The sequence below is a fragment of the Meleagris gallopavo genome, chromosome 20 (genome assembly GCF_000146605.3).
Source record: "Meleagris gallopavo isolate NT-WF06-2002-E0010 breed Aviagen turkey brand Nicholas breeding stock chromosome 20, Turkey_5.1, whole genome shotgun sequence".
Lineage (NCBI taxonomy): Eukaryota > Metazoa > Chordata > Aves > Galliformes > Phasianidae > Meleagris > Meleagris gallopavo.
The window spans coordinates 2922742-2948330 of NC_015030.2; positions in this window are offsets into that span (position 1 = coordinate 2922742).

Genomic DNA, 25589 nt, shown 5'->3' on the forward strand with positions numbered 1-25589 from the left:
ACAACTCAGCAAGATGGCATTCACTTTGTGCGTGCATTGGTGGGTTTATCTTGGGGCAGTAATCCATGTTACTGGCCCAGCTCCTCTGACAGCACTCATGAAAGCTGCTTGGCTGCTCCTGCTGGCACATGAAACTCAGAGCTTATGCAATGTGCACCTGGTCTGTGGGTACAGCCTGCCCTGCTCCACCTGCAGAACAAACTTCGCAGCGTAACGCACCTTTCTGTGCTCTGGGAGAAACAAACCTGTGCTATCAGCTTTCAATCTTTACTGCTGTAGCAATAAAACCAGGCTGCAGCCCGTGCAGCAGAGGGCATTGATCTGCAGAACGAATGGCCCTGGGCTGTGCTTCCCCTCCAAGCTGATGCCACCCTGCAGCTATTTCCAACTTCTTGGAATGACTTTTGGGCCCCATGCCCACTTCTTTGTACAAAAGCAGGGGAACGGATCACTAGGTCCTGAGAAAACACCTGCACCCAAATCTGCCCTTACACCCTCCATATTCAGAGCAATGCTCATTGCTCTTCTGTCCAGGCAGCAAACAGCCTACAGCAAACCCTGCAGCATCATTGTAGGGCTTCCAAACCCAGAGGTGGGATGCAGCCAGCTGCCCTGGCTGTGCATTTGCACTCATGTTTTGGGTCCCAAATACTTTGAAGACTTCCTGGTTTTCTTTCAAGACCACATTTCCAACAAAACTGGGCTGGCATTTTGGCTGGAATTAATTTCTCAAAGACAAAGCAGCCTAACACCAACCTTGCTCTCTTCCTTCAACCACAGCAGAAGACACTGGCCCTGCTCAGTCCCAAATCTCTTCTCCTCTCACCTAATCCCCCAGGGACAGATGGGCTCTCCCATCGATTGCCCTCCAGGCGCCCCATCTCCCCTTTCCCAGGCTCTAGGGTTTCAGACCCTCCCCATCAGAGCCCAAGTTGTCTCCCTGCACACTGACCCAGCAGGACACAGTTCAAAGCCTTCAACAGGAAAAACAGGAAAAGCAGCCCTGCTCTCCCCGTTGACATAGTTTCGGTCTGGTTCTTGGTGTCAAAGCAGGCATTCACCTCCCAGAGCCCAGCAAATGCCTGGAGGCCCCACAGGAGGACAGCAACTAGCAGCCAGGTGGGGTTAGGCTGGGATGTGCCAGCTGGACTGCAAACCCTGCCTTTCCATTGGGATCCTAGAATCACTGAATACCACAAATTGGAAGGGACCCACAAAGATCCAATCCTGTTCCCAGACAGGACCACTCAAATCCAAACTCTAGGTCTAAGAGCATTGACTTGGGGGTCCTTGGGGCCACAACCACTGCCTTGGGCAGCTTGCTCCATGCCAAACACTCTCTGGTGCAGAACTTTTTCCTCCATCCTGTAATGACTATCCCATCCCTCCTCGTGCCATCCATGCCATATATCAATCTCCTCCAGCCCAGCCCAGCCCCAGCCCCAAGCCAAGGGGTGGGAGCAGATTGCTGAGATAGATGCAGATGCGTTTCCTGTTCAGCAGGTTCGTGGCCATGCTGGTCTGTGGGGCATTAATGAGCCGGGTGTGGGACCAAGCTGGGCAGCACCCAGGGATGGGACAGGCCAGTCTTTCATTGCTGGGTCGCATGGCAGTGATACATTGGGCACCTGGAGGAAGGGCCAGAGGCTACGAGGCAGAGCATCATCCCCATCCACACCATGCCTCAAGCAATGGCTTCCCATTAAGAGGTGCCCCAGGGATGAACCTCTCATTCCCCAAAGGCCAGGAGATGTGTCACTTCCACCACCCCATGCAGGAGACACAAACACAGTACCAAGTCCTGGGCTCTCCAAACCAAAGCCCCAACCTCCACAGCTGTGCTAATTGCCTCATTAACCCCTTGCCAACAGACCCGCAACTCCACTTCTAGTCCCTCACCTACTGATCCCCTCCAGCTGTTTTGCATGTGATTTACATGAAGCATGGGGGATCTGAGCAATTCAGGCCTAGTTTGCTCTAATGAAAGCGAGATGGATGGGAGCTGGTGCCATGAGCCCCATCTGCAGAGCAGGGCCATCAGGGCTGCCTTTGAAGAAGCTCACTCTGACGTTTGGCTTCCCAAAAATGTAACCGCAAAAACGAATTTTGTTCTCCAGGCCTCATCTGGAGGGGTCCTTGCTCTGAGGCCTCAGCTTCCAACATAAAAGCAAGGAGTTCTTCCAGATCCAGCTTCTGGGGGCAGATGTCCCCTCTGGCTCCATCTCTCTGCATGGCACCACTCCCACCTCCTGAACACACCAGACATTTTCTTGTCTGCAGTGGCATGCAGGAGATGCTCCACATCTCTCTTTTGCATCTATCAGCTCTTTCTCACTTCTCCTTCCCACTTGCTGGATTTGGCATCAACTTCTTCCCCATCCTACATGGGTGAATGTTTCCTTCGGGTCCCTGTCCCAGCATCCCACGACCCCTGCCCTTCAGCAGAGCATATCCACCAAGGCCTTGTGGCATCCCACTTGATATCCTCAGTGTCTGCAGGCTGACTGACCTGCCAACTTCAACAACAGGTGCCAAAGTCATGTCCAGACCAACCAGGCTTCTGCCTAAGGATTCCATCAGCATAGCCAACTATTTCCCTCCTAGATGAGGACAATCCAAAGCACTGGGGATATTTCTAGTGGGACACAGAGCCTCAGCACACCTCACAAGCCAAAGTCATAGAACTAAAGAAACATAGAATGGTTTGGAGTTGGAAGGGACCTTTAAAGATCATGTGGTCCAACTCTCTGCGATGAGAGCAACAGCCACAGCTCCATCAGTGCTCAGACCTGACCTTGGGTGTCTGCAGAGATAGGGCTCCCCAGCTTAGCATGAACGAGCTTTGATAAATACAATGAAATCATAAAAAGTGGGGGAATCTCACACCAAAAGCTTTGTGGACTTGCACATGATTGTACTTTCCCCTCAGCTAAACCAACACGAATGGTGCATGGATTCTGATTCCCATGGGAACTCAACTGTTTATCTTGAATGCAATAAAAAACGATATTAAAAATAGATTGTGGAGTGGAAGTGGCAGAAAATATTTGACACCTGATGCTGTTCCTCTCCATTGTCTGAAATCTAACAGCCAAGTTCTGGGAACAGGCATGTCGGTGCGATTACAGCTCAGACACTCCCAAACCTTGTCTTGAACAAATCTGAAACCCAATTATGCTTCCAAAGGCTGAGTGGTTTCTGTTGGTCTGTTTGGGCTGCAGTGCCACCAGGACAGTGCAGTCCCACTCTCCAACCACACACCCAAGCTGCAAAGCACGGCCGTGTTCCCAGACTCTCTGAAGAAGTCCAAAGTGAACACTGGGGTGATAAAAAGCTGTAGGTGTGAAAATAGCTGCAAATCAAAGGTGAAAAAGCAAGGTGCCAGCCCAGCACATGCTCAGGTCCAGACCAAGCCCCTTCTCACCACTTTGCTGCCCCAGCAGCGGGCTTTCCGCAGCCATCATTCACTTCTGCTCCTTTTTTGCAAGTTTCAGTCATGCTCCCATAAACAGGTTTTTAATGCAATCCTTTTCCCCTCACATGCCGCATGTTAAAGATTAGCAGAGGCATTTTATGGCAGGTAATAAAGAACACCGATGTTAAATATTTTAACAAGTGCTCCATGGGAAAAGCCCAACGGGCTCTGAATGCATATCTGGTCTGTGGTCTCTGTCAGGGAGATACGGAGATTGCTGGGAAAACTTCTCCGATTGTATCCGGGGTTTGGAAAAGAGTGGAACCACGGTGACCTCTCCACCCATGCTGGCTGAATGGGACAGCAGCTCTCGGCTGCTTTTCCTGAGCTCCAAACTGAGAGCTGCTGTCCCTGTACCTCTAGGGGAAGTGCAAGGGAGACGCCAGCTTTTAGGAAAGCAACGAATTAAGGTTTATCTGGGAGCTGCAGTTTATCTTCCTGAGCCCCTCCTGGCTGAGGCATGATGATGAAAGCAAACAGCCCCCATAAAACGCCGTAGGGAAGTGCCTCTCTCTGGGGGACCTCAGCCACAGGACAGGCACGGAGCAGAGCCTCCGTTCCGAGCACACTGGGGTCCTGATGGGGACACCTGGAGAAGCAGGGCTTGGCACTGCCCCACTTCAGCTTTGTACCATTTTCACCACTCATTTGCACACCAGAGTCCCTGTGTGCAGAGCAGCAGTTGCTGGCAGTCCCCACTGACCCCAGCATGGGAGGAATGCACTGCCCATGTCACACTGGGTTGCAGAGGACAGTGGGCAGCCACCCCCAGAATGCACGCAGGGAGATGCACCATCCCTGGGAGGGCTCGGCTTAGAAACCATGAGAGAGCACGTGCACACAAGAGCAGCCCACACTACCAACTATTTCTGCCCACGAACTGAACCTGAAGAACCAGGGATGCCCCCAGGAAGCCTTTATCCCTTTCCCTTCCCCACTCAGACAGAAAAGCCTTCAGATTTGTCAGTCATTAAGGTCTTTCCCAGTGTAGATGACTCTACAGCTCCCTGCACACATCCCTCTCATTGCATGCCCAGTGCTGCGTCGCCTGTGCAGGGGAAGGAGCCGCGTGGAGCTGAGCAGTGCTCCTGCAGATCTCACAGCACCAGGGCAGCAGGAAGGGCCCGCAGAGGGACTGCTGAAAGATGCAATGTACTCCTTCACTTTCCCATGACCGATTCCCCTGCAAGCAGCAGAAAACACATTTTCTGACGGTAATTAATCTGACAAGAAGTCAGGAGGCACTGGTTAAGTGTCTCCTATCGCTGAGGATCACAGATAATTGGCAAGATAGGCTCCTTTGCAGAGTTGGCAGAGTGTATTTAGAAGAGATGAAGGGGAGATAGCAGCGACCGTGCTGGGATTCACAGCATAGTGCAGCTCAGGGCTGGTTCTGGTGGTACCCCAGCACTGGTGAGCACACACAGGACAGCCCGGTGTTTCACTGCAGTGCTCTTCTGGTGCCAGGCACTGTGGTTTAGGCACAGTTTGTTGGCTTCAGCAGGAAAAAGTGGGCATCCTTTTCTCTGCAATCCACATCCTGCAGCCCTGATTGCCACAGCTGGCTTTGATTAAGCCGATTTCTCCCGGCACTTTCATGGTAGTGAAAATGCTTGGAAGTTGTATTAGGTGACACCTTTCATTAAGCCCTCAGCACCTGCTTCAGGCCAATCTGGGGGAGCTCATAAAAACCCCCGCACTGTGATGGCAGAGTGAGGCTGCTGCTTTCCCAGCTGATGCTCTGAAGGCAAATTTGGAAAATTTGGGCTCTTGAGCACCTTAGGAGAGCAGCACAGTGTTGGAAATGGAAGAAGGAGACTCCTCAAAGGAAAGCAGCCCATAGGTGGGACAGCTGATGGGGTCAGGAGAGACTCGTCCTGCTCAAGCAAGCACAGCACTGCTCTGCTCCTCGCCCACCTTTCTCATGTTTCCTTCCACCAGTACAAAGGATTTCCACACTCCATCCAAACCTGCTAAAATAAGCACCAGATGCATCATCCGGCTCCCTCCACCCCCGCTGAAACAGATCTCAGTGCTTGTTGGTAAACTGTCGCTAAACTTGTCAGAGGCAGAAATGCCTTCCAGATGGGCCTGGGAGGTGAGGGCTTGGGAATTTGAGCACTTTTTTACGCAAAATTCTGCAGAAAATATTTGCTTTGCACAGCTTCTGCTGCCTGGAGCTCTGGCACTGGATTTAGGCAATTTTCATTAACGAACGTGGTTTCGAGGATCCAGTATCCCTCGGTCTCCCACTGCTGCTGGAAGGGACGTGTTTTTTTCCTTGCAAGAAAGCCAGTGGCCAGATTTCTAATTGGCAGCAGATGGCAAGAGAAGCAGAGTGAGCTTCCCACGCCATGGCCCTCCTTGCACCAAAGGAACTGGATCCAGTGAGCTGCATTAGGGATGCTTTCCCCCATTGCCCCCGACCGGCAGGGTCTGTTTGCACCCAGCACACACCAAGTGAGGTGTATCCATCCCATAGACACGTTGTGGTGGCTACCACCACTACAACATGAGCACGTTCTCTCCAAGACTTGGGCTGTAAGGTGCTGCTGGTGATCAGACCCAAATCCACCCAATCTCAGCAAAACCACTGGAACGTGTACCAAATCTCAGATGTCTTCCCAGTGCTTCGCTATGCACGTTCTCAGACCTGCTGCTGGATTTGCAGTCTGCTTTTCACTGTGTGGTTCTATGTGCTCCAGGCTCAGGAGGGTGTGCGATGCTCGAGCCATGGCTATCAGCTATCAAACAAAGCCCAGGCTCAGCTGCCCACCTGAGGAGCAGCAGACACTGCTTTTAGCTGCCAGCATGACTTTTCTGGCAGCAGCAGATGTATGTATGACATAGCACACCCTGCAGCTGCACATCGCCTCGAAAGGAGAGTTCATGAACCCATGAAGCCCTGCAGCATCCACTGCCCCACCACCCATCCCCAGAGCCTACAGCATCCCAGCTCCAGCTGCGGCTTTAGGAGGACTCTGCTACTGGTTCCTGACAAGCTGACATCTCAAGACTGCTAGGTGAGCACATCCAGCCCCCTGCATGCAGGGGAATCCATCCACATCCAACTCCCCATTTCTCCCACCAGCACCTCAAGGGCAGGATGAGGGCTTGAGCAAGAAACCGCAGCATCTGTGTGGGGGTGAATGTGTGACCACCTGCCCTGGGAGGAGAGGAACAATGACACCCAGCTCTGGGTGCCCCCACTGGAATCTCAGGGTGGTTTGAGTGAGTTGCAGGCTGAGCAGACAACACAGATGCGAAGCTGCTGAGAAGGCAGAGCAAACCTTCTTGCTGGGCTTTCCAAGCCCTTATTGTCTTCTCCATTTTATCCTCTTCTTGTGCTTGATTGCTTTGGGCCTGGGCCAGGCCTCCTGCCTGCACAGGGCTTCCCCCCTTGTGGTTATCTCTCCCTAGGAGTTGAGATGGAGAGATCAACAAAACTGAAAAATCAATTTCAAGCAGAGGTCAGCACCCTGCTGCAGGGTGCGGAGTCCTCCAGCCCCATGAACCCTTAACACCCAATGACTGCAGTCCCCAAAAGTAACACCAGAGCTGGGAAGGAGCAGAGATGCAGGGGAGCTGCTGCCCCATTCCCAGCCCCACTTTCTGCTCCCAGAGACAGCACAGGAAGGAGTGAGATTTAACAGTCCTGGCACCAATGTGAGCTGAGCACAAAGCAGTTTTCCTCTCTGTGCATGGGTTCCTCGGGGTTTTGCTGAAGTCCCCCCAAAAACCAGAATGGACACTATGATTTATCCCAGCAGGGACTGCTCCCTGCAGCCAGACCCACTGCTGACCAAAGGATCACAGAGTCTATGAGACTCAACTGGTCCTATTCAGCTCACGCTGAAGCTTCACGAGATTTCCCCCAAAAAAGCTCTTTTCCAAGCTGACCAGCAGATGGGGATGGAAGAGCACCCAAAGTCCGACCTGGGGGCACCGGGGGCCTCCAGACTGGCAGCTCCAATGTCTCCAGTGCTCAGGTACCTGGGCAAGCAGCTCATGGGTCGGGCTGTGCACTCACATCCCTATCCCCAGGGCAGCAGGTGTGGGTGAAAAATCCCGAGACAGTTCCCGGGATGGGCTCTGCACATCCCCCATTTCTCTGTTTGTCCAAGGCAGGACATCCATCCTCACCCTACATGTGCCCTATGTGGAGCCAGGGGACCTGGAGGGTGGTTCTGGGACTTCATCCTGCCAAAACATCCCTATTCAGAGAAAGCAACATGGCCAAATCTGGTCTCTTTCCGCACAGTGAGCCTCCAAAGCACACTTTGTGCCCCTATTGCCTATGCACACGTGTTGTAACCTCCCAGGCACACATAAGCTGTACCTCCAAATCTACTCATGTCCATCCAAGAGGCTGTTTGAAGGAGAAGCCATTTGGAAAAGCCAAAAACAGCTCAGAGTTGCAGCTCTAACAGCATTGCTGTGCTCTCCTCCCATCACAGGACACCACCAGGTAGATTCCCAGCAGAACATTCCCTTTGGGACTTACTGGCTGGAAGAAGAGGGCTCCTCATGGAGCATGGGCATCTTTGGTGTCAGTGGGGCACTGGTGCCTCTCAACCCAGCACACGGAGCTGGGCAGCCAGCCCCAAGCAGTCTTGGGCCTATTTATTTGCCTTCATCCTCCAAAGGAACGCAATGGAATGAAGGCAGAGCAACACCCTGCCCCAAGGGAGGAGCCTTCATTGTGTCCGTGTGTAATTATACCATTAATTACTGACCATAAAGCTCTACAGCAAACAGACCCAAAATGAATATAGCACTGGTGCAAAGCCCTAAGAGATAGCTCCGCGGCTGCTAATCGAATGTGGGTTTTCTAAACCCAAATTAAATTTGCAATTAGCTCTCCTTATCCCCAAGTCTGACAAAGGGCCTTCCTATGTTTCACACCAAGCAGGGATGTCTCTGAGCTGCCACCAGCCGACAAAGAGCGGAGCGGAGGGACCAGAATCCCAAACACATCCTTGGGCTGAGCAGGCTCTTGTTTGAGTTGGGATTTGCTGCACACTCAATGTACATCGCCGAGCAAGGCGCTCAGCCTGACCCTGGCCCAGAGTTTAGCTGTCTGTCAAATGTTAGAAAAGGGCTTTGTCTGCCTCACCAGGACTCGGAGGTTTAATTACCGCCTGTGCCAAGATGCCCTTAGGTGGAAGCTGCAATGCAAATGCAAAGTATCATTATTAGAGCTTAGCAAATAACTCAAATGTTTTTCTGCAGCAACTCCCTCGAAAAGAAATTAGATTCCTTTCTGGTGTGCTCGGGCGTCCTTCCAGGCTCTGTTGTTGTGACACCAGCGGTGAGCAAGGAATTAGCAATATGAAGGTAATTCACCAAAAGTCAGTGCCCAGCACCCAGCCCAGCCCAGAGGGAGCTCCCAGCTGGAGCAGGGTGCGGGCAGGGCCCCGCAGACATCAGCCATGGCCACCCCATGATGGATCCAACGAGGGCATCGTGGGGACACCTCCACCTTAAGCACCCACAGGGCTTGGCCAAGCAAGGTGTGCATGGAATAGATGGAGATGTCTGCACACATCCCAAGCAGCTCGGGTTGTGTAAATCTCAATGATTTGTGCCATTGCACACATAATCTCTGCAAAACCTGGGATGAATGTTTGCACCATAAATCCTTGGGGATGCCTGGTCCCTGGGGCTCAGTATTTGCCAGAAAGCATTGTGAGCTCACAAGGATCTGACAGCAGCTCCCAGCTCCCCCCACCCCTTGCTGTTCCCCTTGCTGTGAGCTGTACGGGGGCGGCTGATCCCATCCCCACAATGCAAGGGAACGTGCAGAGCCCCAACCCCATAACGCTTCGTGCGAGTGGAAGCAGCGCGGGGGAACAGTTGCAATTAGCTTTACAAAAAACATTTGCCTGAAACTGGATGCTGTGTGAAACTCCTGAACTCTCCTGTTGCTTGCAGAGCTGGGGGTGAGGGAAAGGAGGGGGGTGGGGAGGGAAGAGCTTTTTGTTTTTCAGCCCTGAGTGCGTGGTTTGGCTGCAGCCAGCCTATGATTCAGGGGCCAGCAGCTGCCTGCACCCCACCCAGGACGTGGGGCTGGGTACAAGCACACAGCAAAATGCAGCAGGACAGACCCACACCCACACTGGGGGCTTTTTCTGTCCCAAAGCTGAGTCCACTGGAGCCACCACCATGTGCTGTGCCCAGCCATCAGCACGCCCCATAGCGTAGTTTATCCCATCTGATGGATTTATCTCTCCTCTGTGGCTCCTTCCTGCACTAAGGTACAGCCCAGCACAAGCCTGGTTCTTCAGCACCTGCGTGGCTCTTGGCAGAGCACACCCTGATTTGCTCCAGTCATCCCCATAAATAAATACAGCAGCACCACTACCACCAGCCCATGCTACAGTGCATGGCACTGCCAAGCACAGCTCCTGTCCCACCACAAACTCCTTGAAGGTTTTTTTTCTTTGTGGGTTTTGTTTTTTTTTTTTTCCAAAATACCACCAATCAGGATCACAGAAGGAGCTCCTGTTTAATTTGCTTTTCCACCCTTGGCTGAGCACTCTCCCCTCCTGTACCACCACTCCAGGACATCTGCAGCCCCATTCTGCAGCGCAAACTGCTGTAGAGACCATCAGGCATTTTCCACTTATAACCAACAGCTCTGGCTGCACTATTCTGCATCACCTCTACTTTGAGAGCCCCATGTGCCACTTTGCCCTCTACCATCCCCATGCAGCACCCTGCCCACAGATACCCATTGCTGTGGCCATGCCTGTGCTCCCAGCCCAGTCCCAAGTCCTGCAATGCCTCGTGGCCAATGCACATGGTTTCTGGAGGTGGATCTGCAGTGCAGACTGCAGCAATGAGGAAAGCAAGACCATTTGTAATTAAAGAAACCCTTTGCAAATTAGTTAACAGTGCAAGCTCACACCGAGGCCAGTGCTATTATGAGTGTGGAGCCATCCAGCCAAGCCACACTCAAGCTACAACAAGTCAGAAAAAGTAAAGTTAATAAAATATCCTTGAAATGAAACGCGGGTCGTGTACTCCATCTGCATATTTATAAAAGCCTTGCCTAATCAAGCCAAATCTGCCAGCAAAAAGATCCTGCTGGTCTTTGATCCTGCCCAGGACTCCTCAGGGAATATCAGTTTGCCTTCAGCAAAAGTCAGATAGGATGAAAATCCACTTCAAGGGGCAAAATTGGCACTGAGAGGAAACCAATAGCTGCCACCATGAAGCACAAGGGAATGTCTGCAGCACACCGAGCAGCCAACATGTGCTCCAGACCTCTCGGTATGGCAGCACCAAAGCCATCAGGGCTTGGAAGGGAGCAATGCTCAGAACTTTGTGTGCTCACAGATAGAAATGCTTGGGCAAATGTGAAACTGCAAATGTCATCCACTCAAAATATTACCTAGCACGTGGCTCCAAGATTGTTGTCTTGGCTACAGGGCAGTGGGAACACTTGATTTCATGCCAAGAGGACCAGGGGTCCCATAATGCCTCCATGGAGGTCAAGTAGGATGAGGAGATGGAAGAGCCATTGAGACAAAGGAATTTATGATATTTATGATAGAAGGTCCTGGGTAGGGTAGCTTAAACCTCTCTAACCAAAATGAAACACAATTCATGCAGTGTTCAATGAGAACCAAAGCAGCAGGACCAGCCCTCCAGCCTGACCAGGGCACATCCCAGTCTGATCAGCTTCCAGACATCACAAGGGACGCCCTGCTCCAGCAAACACAGTCTGAAAGTCTTTGCAGCCCTGCAGGTAGAGCAGAACTCAGGCTTGGGCTCTCTTTTCACTGTGCAATCCCTCCCCCACCACCTCTCTGTGAGTCAGTACCCGCACGTACAGTGATGAAAACAATCCTTCATCTCTCTGGCGATCGCCTTTGTGCTCCAGAGACAGCGGGCTGCATGCTGTCACCCTGCAAATATGCGAATTTCTCACTCTTGGCTGCAGAGAGAGCGTGCAGTGAGCAAGCACCCGGGTGGCTCAGAGATGGGGTGGTAACGCAAGGCGATGAGCACGCTTGCAGCCACGCTTCGTGCTTGCAGCCACACTTTGTGCTTGCAGCCACACTTGTGCTTGCAGCCACACTTGTGCTTGCAGGCACGCTTGCTTGCAGCCAAACTCTTGTGCTTGCAGGCACAAGGGGATCTGGGCTCTTTTGAGTTTGCACGGTGGAGCAATACAGACTGATCCCATGCTCTGCTCTCCTCTCTTTCCCATTCCCTCCTTTGCTCTTTTCTTCCCTATTTCAATAGCCCAGGATGATGCTGTTAGCCACAAAGCCAAGCAGGAGCTCCAGGACCCAGGTGCCAGCTAGCCCAGCCCCATCCCTTTGGACCCTGCCCCAGCTGAGCAAAACATCAGGAGCAATGGGAGAGGAACAATGGGGCACTGCAAGAAGGAGATCAGATCTGTCACTTCCCCTGACTCAGCCTAGGAGTGGTGGCACAGGGCCACCAGGATGGGGCAGTGGCAGCACCCCACCAGTGCCAGCTGGCAGCGTTGGACCCAGCTCTGGCAGAACCTTGGCCAGCATGGTGACACGGGGACAGAGCAGCTCTCCTGTGCCCCACTCACAGTGGAGTGGTGGCAGGAGCACCCAGTGGACAATGTAGGGGTAGGGGCACACTGGGAGGCTGCAGCCAGCCCCTTTGCCTGAGTCACTGCACACGTGAAGACCTCTACACCCAAAAAACTTTGGGCACTGGGCTCACAGCCACAGAGGGAAGCTGGGATCTTGCTGTAGGAGCAGGCTGTTGCTTGTGGAGAGGAAACAAGCCTGTTATCCAAGTCCTCGATTAGCCTCCCAGCAATGGGATGGACAACGCTTCCATCACGAATCATGGGGATGCTCAGAGGTGCCAGGAGCCCAAACAGACCCAGCTGGGCCCCAGTTCCCCCTAGGGCCAGGCAGTGCTGGAGGACCACTGCCTCCCCCAGCTTTCCCACCTCTCCTCTGGGCTGCGGGCAGGGGGCTGCCCCACTGAGCCCCATCCACGTCACGCAGCACCCCGGCCCCGGCACATTATATGGGGATGAATCACTCACTGACCTCTGCCTTCTGCAGTGTTCGGTTTCTAATTTTATGGGCTGTATCAGCAGGGTTATTGAATCCAGATGTCCTCAAAATGCAACTGCTGCACACAGAAAGCCGCAAGGAACGGGGCTAGTGGCGAGGACCAGGGTTTGCTGTAAACACTGGCCTAGGAAGCAGAGAAAAATACATCCTCCCCCGCCTGCCTGGGGCTCTGCAGGGACTAGTGCGAGGCTGTGCTCTCCACAGCCAACTCCCACCTCTCCTGATAACTTCTCCTTATTGTCTGTTTCCTGGGAGCATCCTTCCCATGCAGCTGATGCGCCAGGCTCAGATGGGTCTCATACTGGGGAGCTCTGGGGATGCTTCAGGGATGTTACATCCCAAATTATCTCAACCAGCACTGCTGTGGAAAGAGCAGGGGACCAAAGCAGAGGCTCAGCTGCCCATTCTGTATCACCTCTCATACCTTGTGGCCGTGGCATGAGCAGCCAGCAGCACCTGACAGCCCTCGTGCTGGCATCTGGTTTGCATAAAGCACAGCTGGCTCTGAAACAACAGGAGTGCATTTGTCTCAGCAAGGCTGAGACAAGTCAAGAAAGAAGAGAAAGAAAATGAATAAAAGCATCCAGCCTTTGCCTTAACTTCAAACAGCAACCTGCTGTGCGAGCTGCCTGTGGCAGGGCCATCGCCCTGTGATCAGCAACCACAGCATCACATTCACGGCACAGCTCTGCCCGTAGCTGAGCTACAGTCTAGGTGACTGAGAGAGGCTTTGCTGGCTGTGCGGGCTCTGAACAGCCTCACCTACAGCACCATGGCCCTGTCTCCTCCATCACCCACAGCACAGAGCCTGGCACTGGGTACAAGACAAGCCCATGGAACAAAGGTTAACAGCAAGGGTGGTGATGCGCACAACTGCACTGCCTGCTCAGCTCTGCTCATGCTGACCCCAAACACCACATCCACCTTCAGGTCTTACACCTCGCAGTGACTGCTCCACCCTAACAGAATGCACCAAGCTCCAGGTGGGATATTTCCAGCGCTGGCTTGCTTCATGCTAACTGGAAAAAAAACACAACTTGCTTCGAGCTAACAAAAAATGCCTGCAAACCATTTTCAGGAAATGAAAGACTTGGCCACCTTGTCCACACCTCAGCCTCCAGTCTTCCTGGAGAATGAGCCCCAGGAGAACATCTGCCTTCTGCAGAAGGCAGTGGAAGATACGGCAGTGCTCCGTGCTCAACTTCTCTCCAGTGATGGTGAAGTGGCAGGGGGGCATTTCCCTGCATACCCCTTTTTCCTGCTGCCATGCCCTGCACAGCACAAGCAGAGAGCTGCCTGGTGAAGGAACTCCTTCCATGTCTCACTGGTCGAGATAGAGGGAAGTCATGCAGACACACGCAGATCCAGGAACACATATGGGTTTTATCATTTTCTACCTTGTCACCTTGGCAGCAGAGAAATGTAATACACAGAGCAGAGGGGGAAGGTAACGAAGCAGCTGACCTTCCTGGGGGTACTCCAGCTCACATGGCTGCCCCTGCGCTGACTCTTTCCTGCCCCTGTATGCTCCAGGTCTGCTCCTGCCTTGCGTCAAGGCTTTGCCATCCATAACCCTGAAAGGAGCCTTTCAGGGCAGCCAGTGCATCTGGGCTGATGTTCCTCTTGTGCACAAGCCAGGCACACGTGCTTCAAGAAAGCTCAGAAGACCTGAAGGGGATGAGTTTAACGTACGGCGCCTTGATGCCAAGTTTCAGCCTGATGTGAATCATAACAGCTGATGTGCAACACCCTCTTAGCAGTCAGGGTTTACTGGGAGGGAAGCGCTGCCAGAACCAGAAACTATAGCAACTCCTGCAATAAAAGAGCATTTCAACGTAAAGCTATTTTTACAGCATACTGCCACGTTCGTGGCATGACGATTTCCAGCAGTTTTCAGATGTCTCATGCCAGCAGATTGAGTTGGATTAGTTTCTTAGAAGTTCAAAGAAGGAAGGATCATATCGGGTTGTCACATATACCCCCTTCCCTGCAATGGGAAAGTTATGTCCCAAGAGATGATTCATCAGGTATTGAATTCATGCAACACTTGATCTCAGCTAGCTAAAAGACCAGGGTTGCCTCAGGGCTCAAACCTGGTCTCACTGAATTCAGAAAGGCTTTTGCAACTGACTTCAATAAGACAACTATGAACCATCCCATGATCAGACTTGCCTGAAGCCTAGAAACCCATATTCATCCTACTCACAATATAAGCAGCAAAGAGTAATGATCTGTGATAGATTACAGCTTATCTCAGCCCAGCTGAAGCCGATGCAGATTTTGCAACTTGTTTGAATGGGGCCAAAGTTGCCACTGAAGTTGTCAGACTTAATTTCTGGATGGCACCATTTCTTCCTGCCCTTCCTGCCCAGTGTCTGCCTCTTACACAGCTCCTAGGTCTCTTTTATCGTAGGAAAATTTATTTCAGTATTAGTATTAGTATATTTTAGTATTTAAGGGTGGAAAGTATGATTCCACGAGCAGAGTCAAGTTGTACTTCTATCTCAGAATCTCCTAAGAGTGGGCAGAAAAACTGTGGTCCAGTGAGTTTTAGCACTGGCAGCAGAAGGAAAAAATAATAAAGCAATCACATTCTGTTTCAAAGAGATGCTGGTATCAGATCTAGCGCTGAGCAAATATTTAACTGCTGCTCAGAAAACTGCCATTTCCTGCTAACTCCATACAAGCAATTCTGGCACCTCCACGAGCACAAAAGACCAACAGTTCTAACTTGAAATCTCCCACATGCCAAGTCTCATGTCCTGTACTTCATCCATGTCTTGAACAATCAGAGGCCCATCTGATTTACTCTCTTCCTGGGCCCAACATCTCTTTGCCAAGGTATCTTTTAGTAACCCACATCGTCTTCCTACAGCTAGTGTTGATTTTTGTCATTTTGACACAAAGTTTGTACTCCCACCATGGTTTGCTGATGCAGCCCAGGTCCCCAAAGCCCTATCTCCTCTTCCATCAGCATGGATTTCCCCATACACCTCCCTCTGCCTGCTGAAAAATGTACTCCAGACTTAAGCCACCAACCTCTGTGGCACCACACAATGCCAAGAAGGCTCAGCAGCTTTAGGTTTTGTGCAGACACTGCAGAAGTCGCTCTTCAAAACCCCTCTGAAGCTGCAGCCCATTGAAACCATAGCTGTTCCCATTTTAACTTCTGTTAGCACAACACGGGGCAAAGCCAACATCAGAAGTGACTTTCCAAAGCAGTCAGACTTGGTGCAAACTTTGTTTTCCAAGAAACCTCACCAACCCATGAGGTTTCAAGGGAGGGACGAGTTACACCAAGTATGCTCCAGAACAAAGGATGTTGGGGTCCTCCTTGCTTTGGATGGGCTCATCCCTGCCAATGAGCACCTTGGGCAGCCTGAAGCCAACAAACCTTGTAAACACCCTTACAAGCATTTATGCAAATAAATACAGCCTCACAAACCAACCCTGCCTCACTATGCTGCAGGGACAGCAAAGGAGAGCCGCTATTTACCAGGTGTTTGCTGGGGTCTTTTCTGCTTGGCTCGAGCACATCACTCACACCCACGGGTGTTGGGCAGGAAGACACAAAGCACAAGTATAAGCTGTTTAGAAAGATATGCTCGTCTATGCTTTCCAGGTCAGACCTCCCCAGCCCTCACCTTGTTTACCTGCCTGGTGCACACGTGAAATGCAAGGGGAAGCAACCCCACACCCACTCGGGACAGGAGGGAATGACAACACCAGGTGCAGAGCAGTGGGGAAACAGGCTGGTGAACATTGGGCTGCCTTCCCTTGGGCAATAGTTGCTCATCCAATATCGGGAATTACACTGAGCACCCTGAAGGGCAATGTCCAGTGTGGAAAAAATGAGTATCTCCCAGTTGGGTTCTCCAGGCTTAGAGGCAGCTTTCCAAAATCCCATCCTTAGCCCCAGTGTTGGTTTGCTGCTATGCAAAATGAGGGTAATAAGGGTGATGTATCCATTGATCTGAAAGCTCTACAGAAAGTGACTCGATTCGTTTGAAAATTGTATTCAACTGTATTCATACTTCATGAAACAACCTGCCCAAGCTGCAATATGAGATGGTACAAAACAGCTCTGGGACAAAACCAACCTATTTACAGCAGCCAGCAATCCGGCTCCTTCGTTAAGCAGGGCTCATTCCTCTAAGATATTTCATAGGGCTGATCACTCCTGTTGACTTCCATCACAAGGGAAGAATCATTATTTTTGTTATTTAGCAGATTTGAAAGTGAGACAAGGAAAGAAGTGAAGGTTACGCTAAATGCTGATGTGAAAACACAGCTCTTTGCTGAAGTCTCCAGTGGCACTGTCCTGCCCAGCTGTTACCTTCCCTTCAATCTGTCCTGTCGACTAATGCCCAAACCAACCTCAGAGGTCGATTCTTAGTTGGGTGAGAGCAAAACACAACGCAGTGTTTACCCAAGGAATACAACCAGCACCGGGGAAGCTGAAGGGGAAATAAATTAATCGCATAGAAAAGATGGCCAATAACACCTTCAGTACTGACATTCAGGTAATAGAAGAGTGAGGCAAGAGCCCATGGAGCTGCAGACGTGCATGGCCCCCACCCAGCTCATCTCCTTGCTGCTCGGCCTTGGATTGCTTCACAACCACGCAAGAGGCCAAAGCAGCAGAGGGCTGCAATGAGCATGTCCCACACCTGGGATCAACAGAGGAGGGAGACCCTGCCAAGAATTATTTTAACCTTCAATATTTCTGGCAGTGGACTATCAGTCAAATGGCTCCTACTGGTTTTTTGGGTCATGTCACACTGATAAAAGCTGATCCACACCAAAATAATCCATATGCTCAGAGAGCAGGGCTTGCTTTCTATTTTAATGAGCTTTCAGTAGCAGAGGAAAAGGATGCCTGAAATAATAATCCTTAATAAATCCAACAGCCTTGAGAAGGAAAGTAATCCTGGATACAGCTAATAATGCACTGGACAGATGCAGCATGCACTTTTCTCCTCCAAACCGCACATCAGAGACTTTCCTCCTGTACCCCAAGCCCTCTCCATGGAGCCAGGCAGAAGGGCTTGTCCAGGTGTGCACCTCAAAGCCTGCAGAGGATGCAGGAGGGGCTGTGAGCCCCACGCATGGCACAGCAGCACTGCAACCAACAAGGGAGCTCCGGTTGCTCCTCTTCAAACCCCTAGGAAGGAATTTTGACATTCCTAGATTTTCCCACTTAACATTTTTTAAAGCTGAAATTGCCAATTTTAGTTCAAGACACTTGCAAAGAGAATCTCGCTCTGAAAAGGTAGAGGAACCTAAGTGAAAGATTTCAGTTGAAGTTAACTACATTTTTTTCCAGTTCATCACATGAAAAAAAAAAAAAACAAAAACAGTTCCTGATGAGCTAGGAGCAGATTTTGAGCTCTCCCATGGGTAGGTGCAAGTCATGCGATGGCAGAATTGAGGGCGTGCATGATGGCAATTTGCAAACCATTCCTCATTTTCTCTCTTCCCCTTTTCTATTGCTGCGACTTGGAGCTAAGGTGAAAAGCTAGCAAGTGTTGCAAAACATCCATTCTGGCAAGGGCATGGCTAGTATTGACAAACATGCTGACCTTTTGTCTCAATATAACCTTATTTATGACTAATTCAACTCAGGTTTTCCAAAGGTTAGTCCATGAAGCTGGAGAAGAAGGTGGGGATGGTTTTCCAGGCTGTTACACAAAGTGACTGCTGGGGAGAAACTCATCCTTTGAGCAAACCACTGACCTGCTGGATACTGGGCACCCTACTTGGGTTAAGGGAAGCTGGCTGGGCTGCCATGGGAGCAAGGGGCAGATGTTAATTCACTGAAATTACTTTTAGTTTTTGTTGTTTTTTTTAAAGTCATGTGAAAAGTAACGAGAGTGGGTTTTTTCATCCCATTATTTGACTCCAGCTGCTGACCTTGGCTCTGGGAAAATAATTATTCTTGACTTCGAAGTGGGGAGATTTTTGCGCCAAAGGCAAATGTCTATAGATTTATACTATTTGGAAAAATCAAACGGCTGTGAGCCAAGCCATCTAGCTTATAAAACACAACCAGCCCTCCAGGGATAATTTAAAGCTGACCCTGCACAGGAATTCCAACCATACGTGATATAAAACGTAATTTGCACCGTTTTCTTATCTTCTGGATGCTCCCATTGGTGTGGGCTTGAGGGACAAAGACCAGCCAGAAGGAAACTGGAAAAAAAAAGTCTTCAAAATAAGCTTGTGCTAATGAGGGTAAGAAGGCCTGGCAGGCCAAGAGCAAACTCTGTCATCCACACAGCCAAGAGTTGCAAAGGCAGCCACAGTCCATGCTTTTTCCATTGTGCTCTGCCAAAATAACCCCTTGAATCCCCTTGGGATGAAACACAACCCATTCTCCCCTGCTCTGGCAACGCAGGGTTGGATTCTCCTGCCTGACAAAAACTGTAAGCTGTGATGGCTCTTTCCTCTCTCATTAGGCTTCATCTGCTGGTGATGGGCTTAGTCTCCTCCAGCCATCAAGCTCAGCAGCCGGGCCAAGGTACCTGGTGGGAACCATGTGGTCAGGAGACCACAGAATCATCGAGTCGAAGACTATCTGAAGTTGGAAGGGACCCAATAGGGATCACCAGACCCAACTTCTGGCTCTACATCCATACAAAACGAGGTGCAGCAGCACCTCATCCCAGCACCAAAGCCGCTGGTGAGCTGGTTGGGTAGCCAGAAAAAGCCATTTGCTGAGGAAGAAGATCTTACAGAGGTTTGTTTGTTTGTGCTCCTTACAAGCAGGAATATTATGAAATGCACAGCCCACTGGGGTTGGTAGGGGTGAGGCTATCAAGCTGCAGCGTGCTCGGCCTCAGGACTCACCACAACAGAGCTCTGCACCAGGACATAGCAGCTTCTCTCCAAAGCAATGGGTACTGAGCTCCTCCAGAGCAAATAGCTGCAATGGGCTGACAGTATAAAAATATGTATCCCAGAGCTTCAATAGAATAGAGCAAGTATTGCTCCAACACCAAGCTCTAAAGGAAGGCATCACCATGAGCCACCCAGGCCAAGCCACTCAGCAGATCCCCTCTCCCAGTGTGCATTGTGCATTCCCCTGCCTGCCCAGAGAACCAGACCCATCACATTAAAAGAAACTTTACAAGACCAAATCCACCAACAGGATATCTGGCTCTGGCTATCTTTATCCCTAAAACAATCAATTGGTGTTTGTAAGCCTCCATGTGCATGTACATGGGTGAGCATTCACACTTTCAGGGATGACAAATACATTAGACAAGGGATAAGCTTTAATTTCAGTTTTCCACTCGGTTTTGGTCTCCAGGCTCCCATGAAGCAGAGCGGCGTGCTTCAGCACTTCACAGCTGTAGGCACTGGGGAGGAGTCACAGGCATCACCTCGCAGCTTTAAGTTGGGGTTGTTGTATCACCCTGCACGCTGCATGCAAAGCGCGAGCGGCTGAGATCTCCCCTTTGCTGACCCCTTCTTTTACCCATAAGTCCTTTGCAGATGTAAGAGCACGCTTTGGTTTTGCTGAGCACTCACAGTGGGAAATTTTGAGAGAGTGAGCTTGTGACTCAGAGATTTCGCCAAGGAAAATACTGGCCTGCAATGATGTCCTAACAATGCAAAGTAGTCGACACCATAAAATAAACAACTGCAGAGAGAACAGCAAAAGGGTGTTTGGAACCATGAAGGATCGTGTGGAGGCACTACTAAGCTATTCTGAAGTTAGCAAAAGCAGTTTTATGACAAAAAACAAGTATGAAGATTCACTCTTTCCAGTCCCCATAAGAAAGAGCATCTTTGCTTAAGACAGGCCGCATTGCTGGCTTCTTGCTTCCAGTTTCATAAATTTTACAGCGCATAGAAAGAATAGAAAGAGTGAAAATATGACTGAAGAAGAGTACCCATAAAAAAGCAAGTGTATATATGGTCACACCCCCCATGATTGGATATACAGCTGCAGTTAGAAATGGCAAAACGACAATTAGAGGCTGCTATGTTCTCTTAATATATCACAAGAAAATAATTATTATATGTCCCAGCAGACACTTTCCTTGCAAAAAATCAGCTGGGCTTGATTAGCAGCAGCAGTATAGCTGCTTGCTCATCGTGCTGAGCACGCCAGCAAACAGAGAGCTAAGAAAAAATAGAAGTACATCAGTATCTGTTAACATAAGCAGAGATACCCTTGCCAGTTAGCGATTCCAACATCTCCTATAATTCCTGCTCTCTGCCACCACTCTGGAGGGAGCAGTAAAATTTTCACAGGTACCAGTTAGCCAACACCAAGCACACTCGAAATTCTCCTTTACTGAGCCAAAGGACACGAGCATCCTCAGAACATGCCCTCATCACGAGGTGCTCGCCCCAGCTCCTCTAGACAGCTATGGTTGAGTGTGACGAACCCCACCATCGATAGCATACAAAAATGTCCCTTTTTTGAATTCTATGCTCTTATAGCTTTTGTTTGCCTACAGCACAGCAGCCCCAAGGGAATGTCTGAATGCAATGCTGGGCTGGGATGCTGGCGGCCACACTGACCTCCCAGATCCTCCTGTGACAGCCGTCCTGCTCTGGTTTCCCACGCCTGGTTTCAGCACATCTTCAACACCCCGCTCAGCAGAGCACAGCCTGGACGCGGTTTTAAAGGTCTTCCATTGCCAAGCAGGGGATATTTCCATGACCTTTCTCACAATTTCCTATAGCAATATAATCCTAATTTGAGATGTCATGGCCCGTGGCTTCTCCATCACATAAAAAAACCAACAACAGCAAAACACAAATAAACAAACAAGTAGACCAGATGAGTTTTTCTGTGAGCAGCAGAAATAACACAGGGTAGTTTCCTTGGGATTTCTGCATTGTGGTTGGATTCTCTGGTGCACAATAAAGGATGTGCTGTGATAGAAACTCCTTCTGTGGTTGGAGCATTTACAGCATCCCCCTATGTAGATTCTCTGCTGTCTACCAAGGGTTGATGTCATCCTTCTCCACACTGCAGCTAGTATTAAAAATACTTTTCTCTTTTTTTTTTACTTCAACAAAATTTTAGAGATTTAAAGTAGTTGAGGTCGCTAGTAAGATGTCAGATTTTGCTGAAATTGCCCCAGGGGTTCAACAACAAGAGGTGAATGGATGGATAAATAGACACAGATGCATATACACACACCCCCACACGAGCACATCATCCTTTTACTCCTTAGGGAATTGGGACTAAAATAAAATTAAAGTTCTATTTAGGGCAGGGAATTTTGCCAAGATCAAACTACATCATTTCCTATTTTTAGCTAAGTTTTGTGAAGAAACAAACCTTGTGTTATCACACTGTCTGCAGTCCCCATATCCCAAAGATGCCGGGATGCAGATGGCTGCTGCCAGCCATGGGTGGAAGTCTCCCAGACAGAATCACAGTGGGTTTTGTGAAAACAAGCATCTGAGCAAAGGGCAGAGAGACCCTGGACCCTGGCGCTGCTAGGAAGGCAGACAAGGGAGTCGCAGGGGAATTGGACTAAATGGCCTTTAAGGGTCTCCTCCATCTTAAATGATTTTACAATTCTGTGTTTCTAAGGCTGGTCACCTGGCCCTGCTGGTCACCAGTGACTCCATGCCCACTTCTACAAACACTCTTCCAAAGGAAGATATCAAAGCTGGCATTTAAGGGGGCAGGATCCACAAGAGGGGCAATTTCCAAAGGACACAGAACCCAACACATGGGCTTTGGTGTAGTCCCACAGGGATTTCTTCCTTCCTTTGAGGCACATTTGTTCAAAGGGCAAGAGGCAATGGCTTCAAGTTGCTCCAGGGGGAGGTTCCAATTGGATATTAGGACAAATTTATTCTCCAAAAGAATGGTGAAGCACTGGCGTAGGCTTCCCAGGGAAGTGGTGGAATCATTGTCCCTGGAGGTGTTCAATAACCATGGATTTGTGGCACTGAGGGATGTGTTAGGGGGTACGATGGGGCTGAGCTGGGGTTGGACTTTGTGATCTTAGTGGTCTTTCCCAACCTTGACGATTCTGTGATTCTCTGATTACAGAATGTTGTGACGCAGATTGCTGTGCATTTCTCTGTAGAAGTGGAGGACCCACAACTCTATCCCAGCCTATTCTCTCTTCAGTAACAACCACCTGTCATTTTGCTTTCCTCACCAAAATGCATTTTGGCAACCCCTGGGTATCTCTTTCATACCTGAAAAGCAGCCCAGCTTGTTTCATGGACTGATAGTGCATTTTGCCTTGTTTGCCTGATGGTGTGCTACACAGAGAAATAGGTTGAGGTTTCAAAAAATAGAAAGTACTTCTATAAATCTCTCATCGTGTTGTTGTCATCGGCCATTTTCCGGAGATCATCACATCAAACTACCTCCATTTCAGGCTTTGGATGTCAAGACAGTCCCATTTACCACAGAGAGATGTGAAGGATTATCAAGCACGATACGCAAATATTAGAGAAAAGCATATTTTTAACACTTCCAGCTCCATCAGTTTTCAGAGGACACGCCAGCTGTCAGCTCCTGGAGCGATACATGAAAGGGAGATAAAGCTTTAACTACTACTATCTCTTGCTATTGATCACAGTCAGGGCAAGATCCCACATACCAGAACCTCACCATACAGACACGCACCAGCACTCCAACCACTGGCACAGACCAGTGCCCTCGCCATGACTGTGCTCCAGCTATTGAAAAATGTCTCCACTATTGGTAAAACTTCTATAGCACCAATGCCCAGCATTCTCAACAACTGAGGGATCAGCTCTCCAGCCTCCCAGCTGTTCCTTTTGAAGCTGGGATGGTGCAAGGTGGTGTGCCCATACCTGCCCTTCCACCCGCTCAGTGCTAAAAGCTGAGGGTGAAGCCTCCTTCCCCTGCACACCAAGGCTAGCCTTCCCATGCACACACAAAAATTGATTTCAGGATTAGGCTTTCATGTCACAGAAACAGCATACGAGAGGCAGGTGCTGCACTGCTTGCTTTTGCTGGCTCTGGAGCAATTGTTGTTTGTGTACTTCACGATGCTTGAAGTAAGCAAGAGTGTGGCACATGAATCATGGTGCGTGAAAGAAATAACTGAGGCTTAAGAGGGCCATGGTGAAAACAATTACAACCCTTCCCTTTCTGAGCCGAGCAGATGTTTAAAATTATGTCAGCAACCTCCAAACTGTAAACATTTCTCAGGAAAATGTAAATGCGGTTTGCAAAAAAGGAGATGTGTCCAATGTAAAGCAGAGGTCCTTGCTAAGCAAGCCCCTTTGAGCAGCAGGAATGTCAAACATGCTTGACCCCCACATCAGCAAATAAGCACATTATAAACAATGTTATTAATGGTTCTGCTTTCACTACAACAAGGAGTCCCCGTTTGTTTAACATACAGCAAGCTGGTTAGAGTGTACATAGTTTCATGGCCAAACCATATTAAAGCGGTTTGCAGGATTGGCCAATATTGTTTGTAGCTGTGTGACTGCATGTGATAGGTGGCAAACTCCTCTTCACAAGGAGAGGAGATGCTGCTGGTCCCAGTGCCAGCAGAATCACTGCCATCATTTTGTGTTTAGACTCTGATGCTGGGCCCTGAATCCAGTGCACACCATTAGTTCCAAGTAGCCAAAAGGGATGGGTTGGGGTCAGAAAGAGCAGCGATGTGGCACAGGCTGCCCAGGGAGGTGGTGGAGTCACCACCCCTGGAGGTGTTCAAAAACCATGGAGATGTGGCACTGAGAGACATGGTCAGTGGACATGGTGGGGACGGGCTGATGGTCAGACTTCTCCAACTTTAATGATTCTATGATGTCAGTTTCTAAGCCCATCAGCCCACATCAAGCCGTGTGGAGCTGAGACATGTCTCCAAGAAGCAGTCTGATGGCAGTGGAGCTATGACAGTTCTCAGGGCACCAAGGAGCTCCCCCACAGAAGCCACACAGCTTTCAGGCAGGGCAGCCCCAGCCCACGTGTTGCATTCCTGGGGCTGAGCATGGAGCTGGCTCTGGGGGAAGCCCGGAAGGGTTGAGCCATTTCTGCCACAGTTCTTGAATCCAAATATTTCAAAGCTGACCCTCAAACCACTAAACCTTCCCAAGTGGTCATGCCGCAACGACCAGAGCTCCCGACATCAGGAGTAAGGAATGCAGGCTTGCATTGAAAATGCATTAGATCAAGGGCTAACAAAAACCCAGAGACAAACACCAGGATGAATGGAAAGAGATGTGCAATAGCCTTCCTACCTCCACAAATGGGCAAGTGGTGTCCCAAGCACAGAGATGAAGAACAGAAACCCACCCAAAGAGCAGTTCAGCACTGACAGTGGTAAAGGGAAGGAGATGAAAGTGTGGCACCCAGGAATGGAGCATCCCTGAGCTGCCAGGAAAGGCAGCCTGGCTCCAAGTCCATCAGCACAGTGACCTATGATTATTTTTGCCACTTAAGGCCTCATCCACATCTAAGGACATCCTTTCATTTCAGCCTGATTTTCTGCACCGATAAGCCACCTCCCTCTAGCCACGATATCAGCTCCTCTCTCCCTTATTTTTACAAGCACAGACAAAACCCACAGCAGACTAAACACCTCCCTGGGCTCAGAGACGGTGAGGAGCAACAGTTTGCATCGAGAACAAAACAAGCTGATAACCCAAGCAGCATCGGAGGAAATGAAAAACAGATGAAGACACAGCCCCTACAAGCTCTAAAAACATGAGGGGAGGCAGTGGGGGCATCGGCTCTGTGAAAGGGGATGGCTCTGAGCCCCAGGGCAAAGCCCATGGCTGTAATTTATTTTGGATGGGAGCTGGGCTGGATCTCAGCATCTCAGCTCTGTGCTGTCAGTGCTCACAGAAAGCCCTGGCCTCAGTCAGAAGGAAATCATGAGGGCTGAGGAATGCACGCCAGGGAGAGCAAATAAACAGAGGTGTGCAAATCTGCTAAAAATAACCCAAGAATTGTGGCTCTCGGAGGGAGAACACAGATCCTCAGTTGTTCACCTCTGTCTGACACAATGGAGGCCTTGTCTGAACAGGTGGGTGGTTTTCCTGGCAAATCCAAGCTAAAAAAA